The 22,531-nt window shown below is 45.2% G+C and overlaps 1 long non-coding RNA gene and 1 other non-coding gene across 2 annotated transcripts in view; one reads left to right on the top strand and one right to left on the bottom strand.

Annotated features, from left to right (window-relative positions):
* Positions 1-21,858, top strand: part of LOC148791853 (uncharacterized) — a 44,515-nt gene extending 22,657 nt beyond the window's left edge. Inside the window, exon 2 of the long non-coding RNA XR_016076094.1 lies at positions 20,516-21,858. This is a non-coding gene — a long non-coding RNA (uncharacterized LOC148791853). The remainder of the gene's footprint in view (positions 1-20,515) is intronic.
* LOC148791854 (small nucleolar RNA R71) lies at positions 20,991-21,097 on the bottom strand. Its single transcript, XR_016076890.1, has one exon. It is a non-coding gene; the product is annotated as a small nucleolar RNA R71 (small nucleolar RNA).
* Positions 21,859-22,531: the final 673 nt, after the last annotated feature.

Here is a 22,531-nt window from a genome sequence, read left to right on the forward strand (position 1 = left end):
AAAATCTGAGCACCTGGTCTTGTTTACGTAGAGCTTGCCGAAATTTGGAATCCATGCATTGCCCTTTAGTGCTCATCTGCGGGATGTTATTGAAGATCTCTCTGATTACCGGCTAATGAACTTTGAATTCAGAATTCGAGATCCGAACACCACTCCCCAAGTTTTGAAGTCAAGGAGAGGAGTGCTCGACCGAGGTGTAGCGGGGACTCCTTGGTCGCTGGTTGAGGCCTGCAAAGTTGGTTTTTGTTGACTGCATCGTGGGGGTCTACGGGCTTGATTGGACCGGTTTTCTAGGATGAACCAGCTGGGTCAATGACTACACCATCTCCGAAACGAGTCGTTAGAAGCATCACTTTGGTTCCCGAGGCCGTACGCGTGCGATGAGCAGTTGCACCGATTGGCCTTCCTCGGCTTGTCAGAGCAGCCTTGATCTTCACCATCAATCTTGCTTCGATTGACCCCTTCGCGAGTCTTTAAATAGGGGGAGGGGGAGAGCATTTCTCCTTTGTCATTTGCGAGTGGAATTGCTTAAAGAGCTCGACAATGGATGGTTTGTAGTGCTCGAAGTCTGCTTTGGTTCCGTGATTTTAATTTCGGTAAGATGTCTTCCTCATCCTTCCATTTTTCCTCTTCTTCCTTTTCTTCTAGATTTAGCTCTTCCTACTATGAGTCTGAGCCGGGGTCCTTTATTGAGGCTGCGGACTTTGTGGGTGTAGAGCCTGGGAGAGCCACCGAGGCTGAGGATTAGGTACCACCCCTTGTTGTTTGACTCCGGGGATATTGCTCGGATTTGAGCTTTGTACTGCATTCCCGTGGAGTACGAGTTAAGGTGTTCCCTACTTGGTGAGAGGTCCACAGATGCTCAGCCGGGCAAGCTTTGTGTGTATGAAAGTAGTTTGGAGGCTGGATTGAAGTTCCCTTTGCAGGAGGGAATAATTGGGGTATTTGAGTGGTATCTGGTGTTGTCAGTGTAGTTGATGCCGAACTCTTTTAGGTTTTTGATCGGCCTTATGTCATATTGCTTCGTCCACAATCACGAGCTTATCCTGGGAATGGTGGGTTATTTTCTTTAGTTGAAGCACCACCAACAGTGTTATTACTATTTCTCAGCTAGGTAGCGCATTAAGGTGCTAGTCGGAGACCCATCCTCAGTGAAGATCTGGAAGGGGGGATTCTTCTTCATGTGCTATCTCGGGGGCTCGCCCCTTCCTTCCATGCTCCAGGAGCCAAGGACTAAGGTGCCGCAACCCAAGCAGCGTAGATTGACCGAGGAGGAGAGAGTGGCCATAAACATGATTGAGGGGATCAATGTGATTCTATACACCTCCTTCTTGGTTGAAGAGATCAACAAGATTGAGGAGATCAACGTGATTGAGGAGATCCGTTGCCTCAAGAAGTGCACTATTGATTTGAAGGAAGAGCAGGAGTGGTTGAAGAGGGAGGCTGGTGAGCAGGCCGTTGATCAGTTCAAGTCCTCGGTGGAGTACCAGCATGCGATGGACGTTTTTTCCATGAGCTCCTTTGAGGCAGGGTTCAATCTTTTCAGGAGGAGGGTGATGCGTCGTTATCCTGACTTCGCCAAGGTTGTGTAGACTTGGGGCCCCCTTGACAATGCTTCCCCACCTACCGAGGATGACATTACCGTAGACGTGCTTCAAGAGAATGTCAGGGTCGAAGAGAATGGAGAAGCCACGGATCCTCCTACCGAAGAGTGAGTTGTCGCCTACTACCATTACTACTGCCTGTATGTGTTCTCGTTCTGCTTAGTTGATACCCCTTTTCGTCCTTTTTTTTATGTAAACAGCTCGGTATGCTGGGCTTTAGGACTTGTACAAAATTTTCACTAAATTAATGAAGGGATGTTTTTGTGCTCTGAGATTGTGTACTTGCACCGCTTCCTTTCGTCTTTTCTTTGTCGTAGGCCTTGATCTTCTTACGACCAAGGTTATGCATGGATGAGATCTTTGGTCCCCGGTTTTTGGCCGAGGTGTTATCCGAGCTCTCATCTCTTGGAGGGATGCTTATTTGCTGGTCTCGAGAGCTTTCGGCTCTTCGTGGGTTAGCCGTTCTCCAGCTAGCTTTGTCTGACATTTTTTTAGTGACTTACAGAGTGTGGTGACTGCCGTCTGGCCTTGGAAGGCGGGAGCGATCTTCTCCATTTTAGGCTCTGGCCGTCAATCAGCCGAGTCAATAGGTCAGCTATACGCTGTCGATCTAGTTACTAGCTGTGCGTTATGGGCTCGAGCTGTTACAAATCAGCCGAGTCAGTGCGTGGATGTTTCAGTTAGCTTGGTTGGACATTGCGTGTTGTGCAGTGTGCGGTGCAGTGTGTGCCGTGCTGTGTGTATGGTTTGTTCCGGGCATTGGATAATCCGCTTGGTAGAGAAAGCAACATATTTATTAATGAAGAACTATTGGTAATACATTCGGAGATTGTTGGTGTTCCAGCTCCTCTGTATAAGTTTGTCATCAAGGTCTTCTGGCCTCTAGGTGCCGGGTCTGACCACTCTGGTGACATGGTATGGTCCCTCCCAGTTTGGTCCGAGATTCCCTTCTCCTGGTGCGGGTACTTTGACCTTCCGAAGAACTAAGTCACCTGTCTTGAACTCTCTCCTTTGGACTTTTGAGTCATTGTACTTTGCCATTCTTTGTTGCTGCGCGGCCATCCTGAGGTGCGCTTGGTCCTGTGCTTCTTTTACCAAGTCAAGCTCTCCGTGGAGGTCTTCAATGTTCTGCTCTTCATCATAGAACTCAGCCCGGAGAGTTGGTGAGCCTATTTCTACAAGGATCATGGCTTCAGCCCCGTAGGTTAAGCTGAAGGGTGTCTCTCTGGTGGTTGTCCACGGTGTGGTTCTATATGCCCAGAGAATGCTCGACCCACCTTCCCTTAGCCTGATCAAGTATAATCTTTAGGCCGTGCAGTAGGGTTTGGTTAGTAACTTCGGTCTGCCCATTGCTCTGTGGTCGCTGTATGGTCGTGGTCTGGTGCTCGATCTTCAGCTCGGTGCAGAGCGCTTCGAACTTCCGATCAATGAACTACGTTCCATTGTTGGTGATGAGAACCCGTGGAATGCTGAAGCGGCAGACAACACCTTCCTAGAATAAGTTCCAGGCATTGTGTGTGGTGTTGCATGCCAGGTTCTCGGTTTCCACCCACTTGGTGAAGTAGTCTACGACGACCAGAAGGAACCTTTTTTTCCTGACCACGATAGGGAATGGCCCATGGATATCCATTCCCCATTGCGCGAAGGTCAATGGGCTGGTGATCGGATTTAGGGTAATCGCTGGCTGGTGATGGAGGTTAGAGTGCCTTTGACATCGGTCGCACTTTCTGACGAGCTGGGCGACATCCTGCTTTATGGTTGGCTAGTAGTACCCTTGCCGAAGTGCCTTGTGAGCCAGGGTTTGGGTGCCGGGGTGATCCCCACAGATTCCTTTGTGTATCTCCTTGAGGATGTAGTTGGCCTTGGAAGGGGAGAGGCATTTTAGGTTGGGGAGAGTGTGAGACTGATGGTAGAGTTTTCCCTGCTTTGATTCCGTGCGCTCTTTGGGCAACTTGCTTTCTTGTAGGTACGATATGGAATCCATCCAAGACGAGCCTTGCTATATGGGGAGGATGAGGAGTGCCATTGGAGCAATGCTGGGTTGGGCCAGGACATCGACCTGGGCTGTTGCATTGATGTTGGTTTGTGGTGAACTTGCCAACTTGGAGAGTGCATATACTCGGACGTTCTCAGCTCGAGGGATTTGTTGGATAGTGAAGTGATCGAGCCGTTGAGCGAGCTCTTGCACCTTTTGTAGGTAACTTGCCATCGTCGGTGTCTGTGTTTCGAACTGGCCGTGGAACTTGTAGGTATGTACAACTTACTTAGACCCTCAAAGAATACTCAGACACCAAGAATACCACCACAGAAACACTTACAAATAGTCCACAGTTTGCTCCCCATGCTGCAATTAACCTACAGCCTGTCATGGCCATTGCGATGAACTCGTAGCATGTTAAATAGAACCACGATAAGCCCGCAACCTACCAAATTCAGTCAGTAATCAAAACTCAAACAAGCCTCAGAAAGATCTGCCTACAACATCCAAGCACACTCGAGTGTGCGATGAAGTCACACTCAGGATAGATCGGGAGGAGAATGGACCAAGCCTGTGGCGAGAACCGAGCGTGAACCCAAACACGCGGAACCCTTACAAAGAAGCGCCTCGTGAATCACCGCAAAACATTAACGAATATCGACTTTCAGACAGTGACATCATTATCTCCACGTGGGATTAGTGATGGCACGCAGAAAAGGTGGTAGCACACGTGGGTAATGAGGAATCTCAAGGATAAGGAAAGCTCATCCATGAGGATATCTTCATGAAACACGTGGCGATACCTAGTAGCGTACCCAATAATTTCTAGCGAGTAGTATATTTCTTTTCATGATATAGCCAGTTTGCTATTGATAAGGGGGTCCCCTTCGTGTTAGACATAACAGATCCTAGGTAGTTTGCTATTGATACTCCCGAGTGCTTACAACCCTTTTTACCTCTTTAGACCCCTTTCCCTTGCATGCTCTCCCTCATCCTTCAAAGAGAGACTGTTTTCCAATCTAGTTAGATACCTCCTACCAATAGTAGAATCTCTGGTTCACTCTTTGATCACGGATGATGGCCTCAAGAAGAATCAATCTCACTACCATCCCTGAGGAACAGGGTGATGTTCAAGAGAATGCTAGCCCTGGGACCGAGAACCAGCTCGAGACCGAGACACCCATTCAGGCTGATATTGAGATCTTGTCGAACAAGATCTATGGATCTGAGGCTTCCCTTTCGCTCTTTGAAGAACGCTTCAAAAGGATAAAGCAAATCACGGAGCAAAAACCCACTGCTACCATTCCTGACGTTCCAAATCCCAACTGGCATACTCTTAGTGTCATGCCCACCTTCCCTGGAGTCCCCGAACAACACCATAGGGACAATCCAACTCCATCTCATGCAGGTTCAAAACCATCCCCATTCCAAGCAGGATCTGCGCCTGCCTTCCAACCTCGTGCTCCACCCAGCATCGACCCACTATTAGAAAATTCCCTCAGCAGGGATGAATTAAAGGAGTTCATTCAAGGGTTAGTGGTCGAGAGCCGTGGCCGAGCGCAGGACTCAGCAGTTTTGCAGAAGCCTTATTCCGATCGTATCCTGTACAAATTGTATCCTACCGAGTATGCTTCTCCTCAACAATGGCCACAATATGACGGATAGAGAAGCAGCCCACAGGAGCATATCAACAAGTCTGAAGATTCTCTCAGTCCCTTTTCTCTTGACGGGGACCTCAAGGTGCGTGAATTCTCAAAATTACTGATAGGATCAGCATACACATGGGTCGTGAATCTCACTCCTGGGAGCATTGACTCATGGGGAGAGTTAGCCAAGAAATTCCTATTGAAATTGTTTATGCTGGAAAGGAAGTTTTCATCGAACAATGCATTCAGGGAATAAGACCAGAATACCGGATCGACATCGAAAATGTCGTAGTGGAAACTTTTATCCCGCTCTAGAAATTCACAGAGAGAACAACACGAACAATTAGGAGCACAACTCCGCATGGCAGGGAAGAGGCATACGCGGTCGATAGAAGGCCACGGAGTCAGGGGATGGCCAGATAGGGACTGTACGAGAGAAGCAAAACCCAAGGAAGAAGAGATGCTCCAACACCTCCCCCCTTTCCCTGTACTAAAGAAGAAGTGATCATGATCATGAACAAATTAGCAGAAGACAGGATCATCAGCTTGCCACCACCGCCCCTGGGAGTAAATCGAGAGAAAGGCAAGCACGGCGGTGGATGGTGCAACTACCACCAAACACCGCGCCATGAATTGATGGACTACTTCTCCCTTAGAAGGATATTCACGCAGAAAGTAAAACTAGATCAGTTTGTAACAAAAGCACCAGCTCGCGTTGAGACCAATCCCTTTCCTGCACATACTCGAGGAGGAAGCATTAATGTAGTTGGGGCTACAGGACTACACCAAGCAGACGCTTGATAGACAAATTGGAGCGGAGTGAAGAACTACGCCAATTCTTCACTAAGCAAGGAGGCAACACGGCAACATAAAAATTAGCCATCAAGGCATTGGAAGAAGTGTTCCGTTACCCCTACAACCGTACCGTGGCAATCGTAGTAGCGTGGAGTTCACGACAGATGACATGCTAGTAGCCAACCCCCTCCACAACTGGCCCCTATACATCATGGCAAAGATAGGGGGTATGACATGCAGGAATCAATGGTTAACCCAGAAGCTCTGTAAATATTATCCCAACCCACACGCTAGAACTTATGGGCATCAGAAAGGAAGATGTCAAAGGGCTCCCGCTGGAAATAACGGATTTCAATGGAATCCCTTCGACCACCGAGGGTTCTATAGAGCTACAAGTCACAATTGGGCCATTCAACATAATGCAAGAATTTCAAGTAGTCCAAGGAAAAACCTCTTATCACGCACTCCTAGGATGACCACCGATACATGACCTGGCGCTTGTCCCTTCGACGTACCATCAATGTATGTATCAAGGCAAGATATCATGGGAGATCGATAAGGGTTCTGGCTACTAGGGCTCCATTCAATAAGACCGAAACACACCTTCGGGATGCTATCTACTTCACAGAGTTTGCGGAGAACGGTAAGGCCCAGATAGCCAAAGCCGAGGGGATGAAGCTGCTATAGCCACCCAAGAGCGAAGCTCGCGGGGACATTAGAGCGATGGAAGAGGAGCAGATGTGTACGGATGATAGGGGATGATGGGAGCGAATATTACACCATCGTTGAAGACTACAAGAGTAATGGATCGCCCGTGATCAAGAAGGCCATTCCCGAGGTATGAAGATAATTTCATTTCATATATAATTACTTAGTATAACTTAATCGCAACATGTATCCCACCCTTTACATGTTTCCAAAAGAATATCTATTAAAAAGGGGGAATCAGTGCATTTTTTTTTTAAAAAGACTCTGAGTGATGTTTCAACCAGCGACGGATTGACCCCTGAATTAAGCATGAAGGAATTGGAAGGTGACACACGAGAATATTGCAATGAAGTTAGGATACCTCCAAAAAGCATGATGGATTCCATCGATACCGTCGAAGAGCCATTAACAAAAATTAACCTCGCGGCAGATGGGTCTGACAAAAAATCTTTGTACATATCCGCTAGGTTACCAAATGCTAGGACTTGAGCTAGAGCTAGTTCACCACTCCCTCTGTATAGATCCAAAGTTTCCACCGGTGAAACAACCACAAAGGGTTTTCAAGCCAGATGTGACACTGAAAATCAAGAAAGAAATAGAACGACTTCTGAAGGTAGGTTTTATCAAGCCCATAGCGCATCCCCAGTGGTTAGCCAACGTGGTCCCAGTGAAGAAAAAGAACGGACATTTGAGATGCTGCGTTGACTTTAGAGACTTGAACAAAGCCTGTCCAAAAGACGAGTTCCCTCTCCCTAATATGGAAGTACTAATAGATTCAACAGCGGGGCATGAACTCTTCTCCTTTCTAGACACCTACAGCAAATACAACCAATTCTTTATGAACCCTAAGGATACCCCTCACATAGCTTTCAGAATGCCAGTAGGAAATTTCTACTATAAGATGATTCCCTTCGAGTTAAAGAATGCTGGGGCCACATAGTAGAGGGCAATGACCAGTATTTTCCATGATATGATCCATCGGGAGATAGAGTGCTACGTGGATGATATAGTCGTCAAAACTAAGATGAACGAAGAACACCCCAAAGTCCTAAGGAAAATTTTCACCAGGTGCAGGGAATTCAAACTGAGACTGAACCCCATGAAATGTGCGTTCGGAGTACAACCAGGCAAATTCTTAGGTTACCGAGTGGACTGGGATGGGATACACCCAGATGAGAACAAGGTCAAAGCCATCTTAGACTTTCCATGGCCAGTGAATCAGTCCCGGTTGAAGACTTTCCTCGGGACAGTGTCCTATTGAAGGAGATTCATCCCTAGTCTTTTACACTCAGCCTTGCCGTTAATGAATCTGGTTAAGAAAACTGCTGGGTTTGAATGGACCCAAGAGCACCAAGACACTTTCGGACGGTTAAAACAAACATTAGCCAAAGCGCCCGTGATGTAGCCTCCTAAAAATGGATGAGAGTTCAAGATGTATATCGTGACAGGGCCGGAAGCTATAGGATGCATGTTGGCAAAGGAAGACGAAAGAAAACTAGAAATTTTTACTACACTAGTAAAACCCTCAAAATGGCAGAGAAGAACTATTCCCACATGGAACAACAATGTCTAGCCCTAGTCTTCGCTACACAGAATTTTAGGCATTATATTCTGGGGCAAAAGCTGAGGCTTATCGCACGAAGTGATCCGATCAAGTTTTTCATGGATAGGCCTCCCTTGTCCGACCGACTCGTGAAATGGATGATGCAGCTTAATGAGTATGACATAACCCAAGGCCGTTAAATGTCTAGTTGCCGCCGACTTACTAGACATTTTCCCGTCCACCTCTGAGTTCACTATATCAGAAGAAAGCCCTAGAGACATGCCCATGGTTGCTTTGGCAGGAAGTAGTGAGTGGATCCTAACCTCCGACGGGAGCAACACAAGCACCTCTACCAACGTTGGGGTAACTCTGACTTCGCCTGATGGAATGACGTCAGCCTTTTCATTTTAACTCCTTTTCCCGTGTTCACACAATATAGTAGATTATGAGGCATTGGTTCTTGGCCAGCTAAAGGCGATTGAAGCCAACACGAAGAAGATAAGAGTGTTCAGTGATGCGAAGCTAGTAATCGGGCAGCTCGACGGAAGCACGATGATAAAAGAATTCACTATCTTACCTTATAGAACCCTGATACAATAACTAGTTTACGATCTCAACATATGCTTCGAACATCAAAATAGAGCCAAGAACTAGTTCGCCGATGCCTTAGCCACATTAGGGTCCAAGATACGAGCTAGCCCCGAGCCGATAGAAGTCACCCGTTCAAACCATCAACAAATAGTCGACTGTCACTTTGAAGGATCAAGTGGAAAATGAAAAGCAGATAAGTGTTGACGATTGGAGATATGAGATAATACCGAAAGTAAAGGGGCAGACCATGGGGACTCAAGACATTAGATTGATCGCAACGTTCCAGCTAGTGCGTGGGGTATTGTACTATCGAGAGTCGAACGACATAACGACAAGGTGTTTAGGCAAGGAGGAAGCGGAGGCCACCTAGGGCAAGATTAATGAGGCCACCTGTGGGGTAGTCATGAGTCCCCTGTTTCGCAAATTACAGTGGTTGGGGTATTATTGGCCTACAATGAAATGGGATTCGGTTAGATTGCAGTAGGAATGCGGTAAATACATTCCACAAACAGACAAGAAGGAATGCTTGATGGTTTGCAGTGAAGATTGGAGGAAGATATATATCGAATACTTGCAAAATCGCATACTTCCAATTGATATTCACTTGTGGAGGAAGTTATTGTCCAAAATCAAGAGACTCTACCTCCAAGACGGCATGCTGTACAGTAAGTCTTACACAAGCAAACCCCTACGGTGCTTGACTGGCGAGGAAATTGACGACATCTTAGAGGCAACCCACAATTCCAAACCCGCAATCCATTAGGGCCAGCTTGCCTTACATAACCACATCTTACACCTTATATTTTATTGGCCAACTATGATGGATGGCCAGCAACGGCATGTGCGCCAATGTCACAAGTGCCAAGTTCACAGGGAGAGGATTCGTAAACCTGCCAATGCCCTGCACCCTGTTATCACACCCTGGCCCTTTCACACTTGGGGAGTAGACCTTGTTGGGAAGATACACCCACCATCCAAGGGGTATTGTTTCTTCATCGTTGCAACAAATTACTTCACTAATGGGCGGAAGCCACTCCCTTACGACGAATTTGTGCCGCTAACATAGCAAACTTTCTACGACAAAACATTGTCCATAGGTTTGGGGTATCAATGCGGATACTAATGAATAACGGCATGTCCATCAAAAATTAAGAGGTTCACGACCTTTACGGGCTGTATGGGGCAAGATTGGGTACATCAACAACGTACTACCCCCAAGGCAATGGCCGGACGGAGGCCACGAACAAGATGTTGCTAAAAATGCTAAGTAAAATATTATCCGACAACTAGAAGGATTGGGCAGAGAAGCTATTAGAGACGCTATGGGCCTATCGCACGACAATTAGGAAAAGCACACATGCGACCCCCTACTGTTTAGTTTATGGGCAAGAAGTAGTACTGCTGGCAGAGATCAAGGCTGTGTCCGCCCGGTAGCTGCGACGATGGGTAAGAAGATCAAACTAGAGGATCTAGATAATTTGCTTGCAAATGAACTCGAAGTGGTAGATGAAATCAGAGACAAAGCAGTAGAGAAGCAAAACAAATATAAACAAGCACTTGCATCCAACTTCAATAGACACTTGAGACCAAAAAGCTTCAACGAAGGGGACAAAGTATTAAAGATAACCCTTAACATTAGGCAGGGAAAGTCTGCAGGGAAATTTGCACCGACATGGGAAAGGCCCTATCTAATAAAAGATGCCCACAAATCAGGTTACTATGTACTGAAAACTATAGACACGGGTGATGATGAAGAAACCATAAGTAGCTACTGGTTGAAACCTTACTTTGTGTAATCATGTTTCCTTACAAACATATACTCCATTTTGCTCCATGATACTTTTCTTTTTTTGCATTGTGATACTAGCTTTCTCTCTTCCTGAGTACTTCTAGATTCCTTTCTTATAGTCTCATACGATGATGAAACCACTTTCTTTCTTATAGTACTTCTAGATTGCTTTCTTATAGTCTCATACCATGACATATGCCTTTTACTGATTAAAACACATACGCTTGACATGTTCATGTGACTGCACACACATATACCTCTCTTCTCTATAAAATCCTTGGACACCCCAGGCACCTCAGCGATAAGCCCCGGCCCCCCAGGCATCTCTATAAAAGCCCTGGACACCCCGGGCACCTCAGCGATAAGCCCCGGAGGCATATCTATAAAAGCCCTGGACACCCCGAGCACCTTAGCGATAAGCCCCGACCCCCCAGGCATCTCAATAAAAGCCCTAGACACCCCAGGCACCTTAGCGATAACCCCCAGGCACAAAAAAGCCCTAATAACCCTAGGCACATAAAGCCTTGGTAACCCCCAGGTACAGAAAAAAGCCCTAGTAACCCCAGGCATAGAAAAAGCTCCAGCAACCCTGGGCACCGCAAAAGCCTTGAAAACACAAGCATGCCCATGCCTCCCTGTAGCTTTCGGGAGACTCTATTGACGCAAGTATAATTCCTAGCCGATTTAACACTAACAATAACACTCTGCTTACGAGCAACATTTTGTTCTTCAAACATGGTTGCAATAAAATTCCAACTTACGCTAATTATCTGTACTATGGCTGAACATTAATGGCGTCGCCCATGAAGGTCCCCATCTTCCAAAGACACAACAACCCTTGACCATGATCGCACTGCCCAGCGGGTGCTCGACCCTGAATCACTTAAACCTTAGTATTCCCAGCATTTATTACAAAACACCTGTGAAATCCCTCCTAATAAAAGTGGACACTGGTGTGTCCGGAAGCATGTCGTTAAGCACTTCAAAACACTAGTTTAATATTTATAAATTTTTTTCGATTTTCAAACAACTACAAATGCAGTAAAATGGTGAGAATGGGTCATATCCACAGGGAAGCAAAGGAAAAACTGTTACAGAAAAATAAATAAACTGGAACGTACTTAAATCCGAGAAAGAGAACACAAGTAGGAGTTGCAGAATTACAGAAATTAATTAATTATACTGGAAAAATAGAATTCGAACATTGCTGAAAATTAAAAGTGCAAAAAAATAAATAAATAAAAGAAACTAATTAAAATGTTTGTAATATGATCAAAGGTAGCAGTCTCCAGATCTCTCCTTTGTCCCTCAAACTTCTCGACCTAGGCCTTCCATCTTACCTGGTTGAATTCCAAATCTGCAGAAAAGAAAACGAAATTTAAACGGAATGAAAGTAAATTGCTGAAAAGAAAAACAGAACTGGAAATAAAAGAACACAAATTAAATCTAAGACAAATGGTTGGGATCCGAATCTAGAGGTGGCAGTAGTGGTGTTGGCGAATTGCAAGTAGGAACCCCTCATCTTGCCTGGACGTCCTCCTCTTCCTCTACCCTTGAACTTCTCAAGATCAGCCTTCCGTCTTACCTGGGGGCAGAATCCAACCCTTTCTTAGGACCCGTTAGGTCCTTTTTATACAGAAGGGTGGATAAAACTGGGATTAGAGAGAAAGAGGGGGGTGGCAGCTGGGTTTTAGCAAAGATATGGGCGTCGTAGGGTGGATGGCTGAGATAGAGAATGGAATGGAAGGCTGAGATCTAACGGCTAGGGGCTGAATGGTGAGGATTAGAAGTTAGGTGGCGCCCTAGGGTTTAAAAGCTATAAAGAGAGTGCCCTAGAATGAATGGTGGAGATTAGAAATGGTGGAGGGTGGAGATTAAACAACTAGGGGCGGCTAGGGTTTGCAAAGGATTAAAAGAATGGGTTAAAAGGTGCCCTAGGGTTTGCTAAGGAGAGAGGAGCATGCTAATAAAGTAGGAGGGGCGCCATTCTGGGTTTAGCAAATAGGAGGCGTCCTCCTGTTCTCATTTTTTCACAAAAACACCCCCTCTCTCAGCTGGACTTCACACCCACTTCCCAAAAACTGCATTTCAGCCATGAAACCTTTCCAGTTTTGCACAGAATTTGTACAAAGACCCTCAAAAGTCACAACATTGAATTTAATTGGGAAAATGGCATACTTTGACTATTCTAAGGCCGAAAATACCCCTGAAATGATGCCCTTAAGGCATAAAAATACAGAGTTATCAGACACATGTGGCCTTCTTTCTTCTCAACTATCAAAAAACTAAGGAGTACCCACGATCATTGCCGATTACACCAACAACAGTGCTCAATTGCAATTTACCCCTATAATGCTCACGAAACTACTTATTTGTGATAGAGTGTACAAAATAATCAATTCCAAATGATTTGATCAACATTCGACATATACGTTGATACTAGTCGCAACAAGCATTTGACATACGCGATAATGTTCTTTTATGACATCGAAAACTGTGAATAAGTAATGATAGATTATGTAAACCCGCCAAAGAACATGACAACCTTAGCGCAACACAATCACATAGTACAAACAAACATCGCAAGTTTTATTGATACAAAGATTCTATTATTCAAAACACAGGATGATCTAGCGTTAGTCTATTACAACGAAATCACTTGGTCCATTCCCTACGTCTAGCCGCTATAGTGTCCACTACCCCGCTGGTCTTCTCATATTTCTTTAAGGAGTCCATCTCTGCTCTATAATCTTCAAGGATTCGCTCCTGTCGCACACACTTATCCCTCAGCTTTGCAAGCTTATTAGTAACCCTCTTCATGCTGGCCTCGACAACCTGGCGATGGTCTCGAGCGTCCTTCAATGAACGAAACACGTCTACTTGAGGAATATCTCGGCCTGCTTTCCAGAAAGCATGTGCTAGTACCACAATATGCCTTTCGATTCGACCCACACAAAAGCCCATTGATGAAAAAGCTCGACAAGCCAGGCGAAATCAGTCCATGATAGTTCCTCGAATGGTTAACCCATTATGCAATTCATCAAGGTCGCTACAGTATTCAGAATAGGACCCATGAACTCGGGGTGTAACTTTCCTTTCGGCAACCACCCTGCCTGAATCGCATGAGACGTGAATGAGGTGATAGCACTGGATATGCTATACTTGAATTCCTTACCTTGGACCAACACTGGGTCCACCATTGGGAAATGTAGGGGAGGGATGTTGTGGCAATCACAATACCCCAACATTTGTTGTCGTATATGAAGCAACTCTTCTTCATACGATAATTCTTTGAGAGTGAGGGTAAATGTTGGATTCCCTCCTTCGATTTAGGGACAGCACTCCAGATCACCGACGACTCCCGATCGAGGAGAAACGTCATCACCATCATCTGCAGTTTCCCTTTCCTCTACACTAATTGGTACATGAATGTTGTTGGCAGCAACAACGACCTCCTGACGCGATGTTGCTGTATGCGAGCTTCCTGTCGTTTGCTTGACCGGGTGTGCCGCCGATGCTGCCACATCGCAGACATTCTCGTCAAAACCAACACCCCCTATACCGCTCACGGATTCAGCCCTAGGGGCTGCTCTACCCTTAACTCCTCCACTGAACGACCAAACAGGAGGGCATCTGAGGCACCATCGAGATGCTCGGTGAATGAACCATGTAACAAATCAAACACAACTAGTTAGTATAAAAAACGCACACTACAACCCAAGAGAAGAGAGAGAATAATGGAGGGTCGACGGGAGAACAGTTATAACTTACACCATGACCAGGCTCACTGGCCCCGTTGACATCTTCATCGGGTCAGGCACCACTGTGATCTATTCACTTTAGGATTAAAGATGGCCCCATAGTCAATTCCGAAGTCACACGACATATACTAAGTACTGACATAGGTTCACACACTTACCAAAATTTCCCCATCATGGGAGCCGAGCGCAACCCACATCGACTGATCTGAAGTTCTCATTGATATTTCATTGATAGTCCGTTCGCCTTCGCTTTCCCCTGGCTGCAATAACAACGAATGAGTACATGAGCAAAACCACGGTCGGAACATAGAGGAACAACATATCGTGGTCATAAAAAATGAGGGGCGCTTACTGTGTAATCACCTCTATGGCAACGCCTCGAGCGAGGAGCAACCCTTTTCTTTATCCATCCACTTGAGAACCAGATGACAACCCCCACAACAACAAGATCCAAAATTGGCAATTCCAGTGACCATTGGGTCGTCGGCGCGGCCGCACCCTCAGATGCTATTGATTGAGCCTTTGAGTCGTCGACGGATAGATGCAACAGATCGATAATAGGAGGATTCGACACACTCCCTTGTCGCCATGGATGGAATACCCTTGCAGATCGCACCCTTTTGATAACCGGCGGGCGGCTTCTATGCCCTTCTCCTGACAACAATGAACTCCTCTTGCATTCACTTACACCCCTCTCTGAAGGACCCATCGTAACAGAAATAGGGGTGGCACCCCGGTTGGTGGCATGACCCTCCGAAGGCGTTAGGGAGTGACGAGGTCTAGGGGATTTCCTGACCACTTCTTGGAAACCCGCCAACAACGCACATAGATAGGCCAATTGCAGGGCCTTGCACCATGGCTCCTTGTAGAAACCGGCAACTGGCAAACGCGAGCAACTTGAGAAAGCGCGACCGTGTTGGCGGGTCCAGAACACATCTTCCCCGGTAGGGTGTAGGAACTACCCACCCATATCGTCATACCAAATTGATGCATTACCCGGTCTGGACGATACAAAACTAGTTGCAATTGGATGTTGCGATCGAGATAAGCTATGACCTCGGGCTATGCAATCAACCGTGTTATGCCCACCACAACATTGTCCACATCTAGAGTGCAATGTTCGTTCGCATAACTAGGGATGGGCACACCAACACAAAATGGCATAGTGTCGCAAACCATTTGGGAATAGGGCCTCCACTTGAACCCACCTAAAGAGGCTAGCTAGACACTAATTTCAGCTATCCTAAAGCTCTTATGGCGAACGGCCTGTAACCACCATTTCCCTTTGCATACTTCAAAAGTCATGTCATTGAATTCATCTCCATGTAGAGTTGCCACTGGAACTCTGAGGCGTGCAAGCTGACGTGGGGTAACTTTAAGATCGAACTGCTCGCACAGATGTAGCTGAAACGGCATTTGCAACTCGGATCCACCAACTGCCTCACTGTGTCATCCAACTGCTCATGTAGATACCCCACGAACATAGAAGCCAGGGGAAGCTGGTGTCTAGTCCCGGCAAGGACGGTGAGGGGGACTAGGGAAGTTTGCAACCCATAGTCTAGCAGACCTGGGAAGAGGAATCGGGACACCACGTACAGGATAAATGCCGCAAGATGACATTGACTGTCCCTACCCCACACCATTACATCGCATCTGCCATGCGATTCAAACCAAAACTCTATCCAGTGATCTAATGAAATTTTCCTACACGATGTGGTCTGATCCTCTTGCGCCTTGAACAAACCTACCGCGTGAAGAAGCCCATCGCACAGTTCTCTATAATCTGCTAGGACTGACTCAATGTGCTGCAGATGATGGGCGGACAGAGCACCACTAACAGGCAATGCCAATAGGGCAGCCGCGTCCTCGACTGTCACCGTGAATTCTCCAAAAGCTACAACGAATGTGTGTGCGACAACACCACAATTCCAACAAACGGCCTACATATTTCACGCCTTCTCTACTGGATAGGGTTGTATAGCAATCTACGAGCACGAGTAAGCTGGAATCCTACAACATCCGACAGTACATGGGGTTTTCGAGTGCAAATTCTATCCATGCTGAATAGATGTTAGGAGACTTCGAGCTGTCAGTCCTCGACTCCTAGCACAGGGCTCAGAGTGTCCACAAAGGCACAACAACTCGGTCCCTTGAATAGAGTCGAATATGCCTTCTATGCCTCTTGTCATAGGGACCGGAGGCCAAAACCCCTGTTCCCCTGTTAAGGTGGCCTCCCTCTCCAGAAGCATCTCCGACATATCGACCATCCTCACGAAATCCACAAAAGGGCACTCAACCCTCTTTTCAGTTTTTGTCACCCCCTGCCCCTTGGCAACCCTAACATCCCAGCGGTGACGCAGAGCCATGAATAAAAACCAAAGCACGTTACAAAAGGGGCTTTGGAGCAGAGGTAACCTCACACACGAGCTGCGAGCAAGAAGCACTGCCCCGTTTGCCCACCCCGTCTTATGAAGATTTCCTAGAACACTGCCACACATAGCAGAGCGAACGGTAGCAGCACACACAAACAGATGCCCGTGAAAATCTTGAGGCATTACTTAGAGTGTAAGCAATTATGTGAAATCCCTCAATTACCCCTGGTAAGGCGGGACCGGCAAGGCGCATTAGTTCAAATAGCACACCACGCCAGTAATCATCGCCGAACCATAGCAGTCACCGAGTTTCCCATAGATGTGTAATAATTTTGCAAGCGCCAGTCGAATGACACTACCAACAAGTGTCACCTATCCAAGCCTAACCAACCATTAAATCCAGAAGGGACAATGATGTCTGCGCAAGCTACACAACATTTCTATTGTTTTATGCAGGGTTTTGATTGTAATTTGCATGATTTCTCACCCTAATTGAGAATGATTTCAGGAATTCAAGAGTGTGGACCAGCTTAGGGGGAAGATAGCACAAAACCATTTTGAGAGGGCAAATGTGGAAGCAATTTGGCCCATCTAGAAGACAGGCCCAGCCGAAAGTCACAAGGAGGGCACTTTCGGCCCATAAAGATTTAAAGCCCCATGGGGGACACGAAAAAGAGAGCCCAACCGAGACTCTCCAAGGGAGACCTTTCGGCCCACCAAGTGGGAGGCCCAAGTGCAGCCCAAGTTGCAGCCCAAGGGGTCCTAAAGGTGCCTTTTAAAAGAGAAAGGGCTGAAGAGAAAGTACAAAAGGAGAAGAGAAAGGGGAGAAAAATGTTCTAACCCCCAAAAGGAGAAAGGAGATGATGAACCTACATTTTATCTATATTTTATGAGGTTTTTGCATGAAATTTTATGCCGATTTAATTAACTTTTCCCCTATTTTTAGCTTAATTGCAAGAAAGATTTCAGGGGCAGCCAACTCAAGAAAAAGAAGGCAAAAGCAAGAAAAGAAAGCCCAAAATTTATCAAGTTCAGCCCAGCCCAGCCTTGAGAGGAAGGGAGTTTCATTCGGCCCAAGTAGTGCAAGCTAACTCTTTAGAAAACCCAAGGGAAGAAGCCTAGCAAGAAGGAAATTTCGGCCCAACCCATTTTCAGCCCAAAGAACAGCCTAGAGTGCAGCTTACATGTGCTCAAAAACAAGCTAAGTTGTAGCCCAAATAGCAGCCCAAAGGGAGCTAGGGGTGGCAACTCCTAGAAGTTTCTTGAAGAGAAGGAGGGAGTACTCTAGAAGGTTCATGAGGGGTGTAATACACCCAATTCTAGAGACTTCAAGAAGAGGCAAGAGCTTCATTGAAAGCCTATATAAGGAGGTCTCTAGAGGGGGAAAAAGGGTCCAACATCTGATTTCAAACTCTCATTGAGCTCTTGTTCTAAGAGAGAAGAAGAGAGAGAGAGATAGGCACAAGAGAGGAGAAGAGAGGAGGAACAAGCAGCTTCAAGAGAAGAAGAAGCTGAATTCGAAGGGGGAGAAAGCAATTGGAGATCAAGGTTTCATCCTCACTTGATTTCTGCACAAATTGGTAATCGAATTCAGCTAAGATTTATGTAATTTCTCCATCAAATTTTCCTTTCTTGCTGTAATCAAAGCATGTATTATGCAAATTCAATTCTGTAATTTGTTTTCTAAGTTCATTTGAGTAAAGTAGATTCAATCTTGAAGTTTCTTGTTTGGAATATCAATTGTGGATTGTTGGCCGAATTGCTATTCTGAAATCTCATATTTGAGATTTCAGATCATGAATTTACAAGGTTTGAATTGCTATTTTCGAATCTTAGATCTAAAAATAGTGAGATTCGAACTGTTATTCTATAAAATCAAATCTGTGATTTCAGATCATGAACTTGTAATACCTGAATTACTTGAGAAAGAATTCAGGTAGGTTTAATTCAGTCTGGCCGAATTGTTCCTCTTTCTTGGAATTCCTAGACTGCTTGAGATAGACTCTCAGATTCCAGATCTGCCAATCAAGAGCCGAATTGAGTGCAAGGTTAGAGATAACTTGCACAATTCGGTTGGTGTTCATTCAGTTGGGTTGATGATCATCTAGCTGAAATGAAACCCTAGAATTGCTAGATCTGAATGCATGCATGGTGATTAGATCCTTGATAGAGATATAAGGACCATCACTCATGCATAGATTGAACATGCGCTCGAGAGAGGCTGTTCATTGCTTTGGGATTTCACCAAACCTAGGCTGAATCCTATTCTACTCGAATTGCCTAGAAAAGTAGTTGCTGAATTTATTTTTCTATGCATCTTTAGCTTGTCTCCACACTTGCATACAAGGTGTTTGGTCCAATGTGTTAGAAATAGCTTTGTAGTTAGAATTTCAGATTTTCATTAATTTTACATTTCGGTTGATCAGATAACAGTAGACTGATTTATTACTAGTAGTTGCTACATAAGTTCTCGTGGGAACGATACTCTACTCACTACTCTATTACTTGAGCGGCTAGTGCACTTGCTAGTGTCACAATGAGCCACACATCAGGAGAGAAGAGAGGCGCGAGAAAGGAGAAAGGAGAAGATCTAGAGGAAGAAGAAGGTTGCTGAATGCGAATTGGAGGAGAATCACATCCAAGAAATTGAAGATTGAAGCAGAATTCTAGGTTGTCTTCTTCTTTGGTTCTGCGCAATTGGTAACCGAATTTAGCTAGGGTTTCATGCAATTTTTTCAATTAATTTCTCTTTCTTGCTAGAATTCGAACCATGATTGATGATGTTTCAGATCTATAATTAGTTCTCCAGGGTTATTCGATTGATTGGATTCATTCTTGATGTTTCTTGGTTAGGGTTTTAATTGTTAGAACAGTCTTGGCTGAATTGTTCTTGATTCTTGGATTTTCTGAATTGCTTGAGAAAGAATTTAGGTAATCAGATCTACTAATCAAGAATCGAATCTAACACATCTTAGAGATAATTTGTGTGATTCGGTTGGTGTTCATTCAAATCTGAATTGATGCCCTTCGAATTGCTTGCTATTAATGCATCTATGGGGATTAAATTCTTGATAGGGATATAAGAATTGTCTCTCATGGATAGGATGAGTTGTGCTCAAGAGAGGCTGCTCATGCCATTAGGGTTTCACCAAACCATGGTTGAATTCCAATTCAATTGAATAACTTCATGAATTAATTGCTGGACCAAATCTGTTAGTGTTCTTATACAGCCTTGCTTCTCTCTACATGAAGGTGGTTTGATCCGAATTGATTAGGATAGTTTGCTAGTTAGGAATTCATATTTTGATTAGGTTAAGAATTCGGTTTACTAGATAACTATTGACTAATTTCTTAATAGTAGTTGTTGGAAAAATCTTCGTGGGAACGGTACTCTACTCATCACTTTATTACTTGATCGGCTAGTGCACTTGCTAGTGTAAGCAATACGCATCAAGTTTTTGGCGTCGTTGCCGGGGATTTATTACAACAATATTAAGAACCATTAGCCATTATTAATCTGATTTTAATTCTGTATATTATGTTTCTGATATGTGTATATTAGCCTCCACTACTGATAAGTAGTTTCCTTTCTTCTTGCGCTTTGTCTTTGTTTGGTTTTCTTTTTTTTTCTTGGTAGTATTCAGTTTTCTTGGTTTGGTAGATTGCTTTTCTGATATGTATATATTCACCTCTTTATGACTTTGACTTGTACAATTTATGACACGCAGAAGTGAAACGGAGAGCATCACCTATGATCCCGAGATTGAAAGAACTCTCCGCAGCCGCCTTAGAGCTTCTAGGCAAGTGAGAGCTGAAATTGAAGAGATGGCCGAACCCAGAACCATGGTGGACTATGCCAAACCAACCCTCACCGGGGCTGCTTCAAGCTTTGTGAGACTTGCTATAGCTGCTAACAACTTTGAGATCTAACCAACCATGATTCAAATGATACCAAACACAGTTCAGTTCTGCGGCATGGCTCATGAAGATCCGAACACTCACATTGCCAACTTCTTGGAAATTTGTGATACATTCAAGCACAATGGGGTTAGTGATGATGCGGTGAGGCTCAAGTTGTTCCCATTCTCATTAAAGGACAAAGCCAAGATTGGGCTGAATTCTTTGTCGGCTGGATCTATAGCAACATGGGATGAAATGGCTAGCCGATTCCTCTCCAAGTATTTTCCTCCATCCAAAACAACAAAAATGAGGAATGATATCACCACTCTCTTTCAGCAGGGCAAAGAGTCATTGTATGAGTCATGGGAGTGTTACAAGGAGCTGTTGAGGAAGGTCCCTCTTCATGGACTTCCCGTATGGCTGCAAGTCCAAACCTTCTATAATGGGCTGACCGAAGCCAACAAGACCATTATGGATGCTGCAGCTGGGATGGGATGCAGATAGCCGCTATGCATGTTCAGACCGTGACTTGTGAATGGTGTGGGGGAGGTCATATCAGCATTGAATGTCAAGTTGGAAATCAGTTTGTGCAGTCCCTCGAGTAGGTAGACTTTGTTGGTAACTTGCAAAGGTTGCAAGGCAATCAGTACCCTTGTGCCTTTAACCCCGGATGGAGGAACCACCCGAATCAGTCTTGGCCAAATCAAAATGTGGTGAAACCCTTCCCCCAAAACTTCAATCAGCCGAAAAAGAAAACAAACTTAGAGGAGCTGATGACCAAGTTCATAGTAAGTGCAGAAACAAGATTTCAGAACCAATAAGCATCAATCAAGAACTTGGAGAATCAAGTCGGGCAGTTGACACAAATGATATCAGCTAGAGTACCGGGCACTCTACCCAGCAATACCAAAGTGAATCCAAGAGAGCAAGTGTAGGCTATCACTTTAAGAAGTGATAAGGAGCTGCAAGAAGTGGAGAAGAAAGCAAGGGCTGAAGACAAGGTGGATGCAACCCCTGAAACCGAAAAGAAGGAGGAAGAGCAAGCTGATCCAAAGAAGGAGAAAAACCAACAGCCGCAAGTACCTGTTTGACAGTTGTATGCCCTTAGTTCCGATCAGAATGATGTACATTATGAATTTAGTGTAAATGAATAAAGTACATATTTGATACATGTTCTAGTGGTGTGTTTCTGTGTAATACCCTTAAACTATACTGATTGGTACCGTATCCTCATGCTGGTCCTAACGTTTGAAAAATTGGATAAGGTAGTTAAAAATCCTACCCCAGAGCGTCCGAGCGATAGGGCTTCTGAGGCCAGACGGAGGGAATTCCAAGATTGGGAGGATAAAAACTCCCTAGCACGCTGCTATGTCATTGCCTCTCTAGACAATCCAATACAGAGGCAGTTCGATCAGATCGAACTAGCCAAGGACATATTGGATAGTTTGAAGACAATGTACAAAGAGCAGAATCGTTCTACTCGGCAGAAGGTCTTGAAATAGTTCATGACCGCTCAAATGTCCAAGGGACAACAGGGTCCTGACCATTGTCTTCGGATGATGGGTTACATCAACGAACTTGAAGCCGTTGGATCCGGGCTAGATCTTGCCACGCAAGTGGATGCCAGCCTTAACTCTTTGCCTCCTTCCTTCAACCCAATCATAATGAATTACAATATGAACAAACTGAATGTCTACGTCCAGGAACTCATCAACATGTTGCAGAGGGCCGAGGATTTAATTAGGAAGGATGAGCCTGTGGCTATGCTTGCTGAAGCTAGCAAATCGGGCAAGAAAAAGAGGAAGGCAAAGAAGTCTCAGAAGAAAGCTGCCAAACCCAAGAAG

Source organism: Nelumbo nucifera, chromosome 5 (assembly GCF_055504915.1).
Source record: "Nelumbo nucifera cultivar China Antique chromosome 5, China Antique-T2T, whole genome shotgun sequence".
In the NCBI taxonomy this organism is placed as follows: domain Eukaryota; kingdom Viridiplantae; phylum Streptophyta; class Magnoliopsida; order Proteales; family Nelumbonaceae; genus Nelumbo; species Nelumbo nucifera.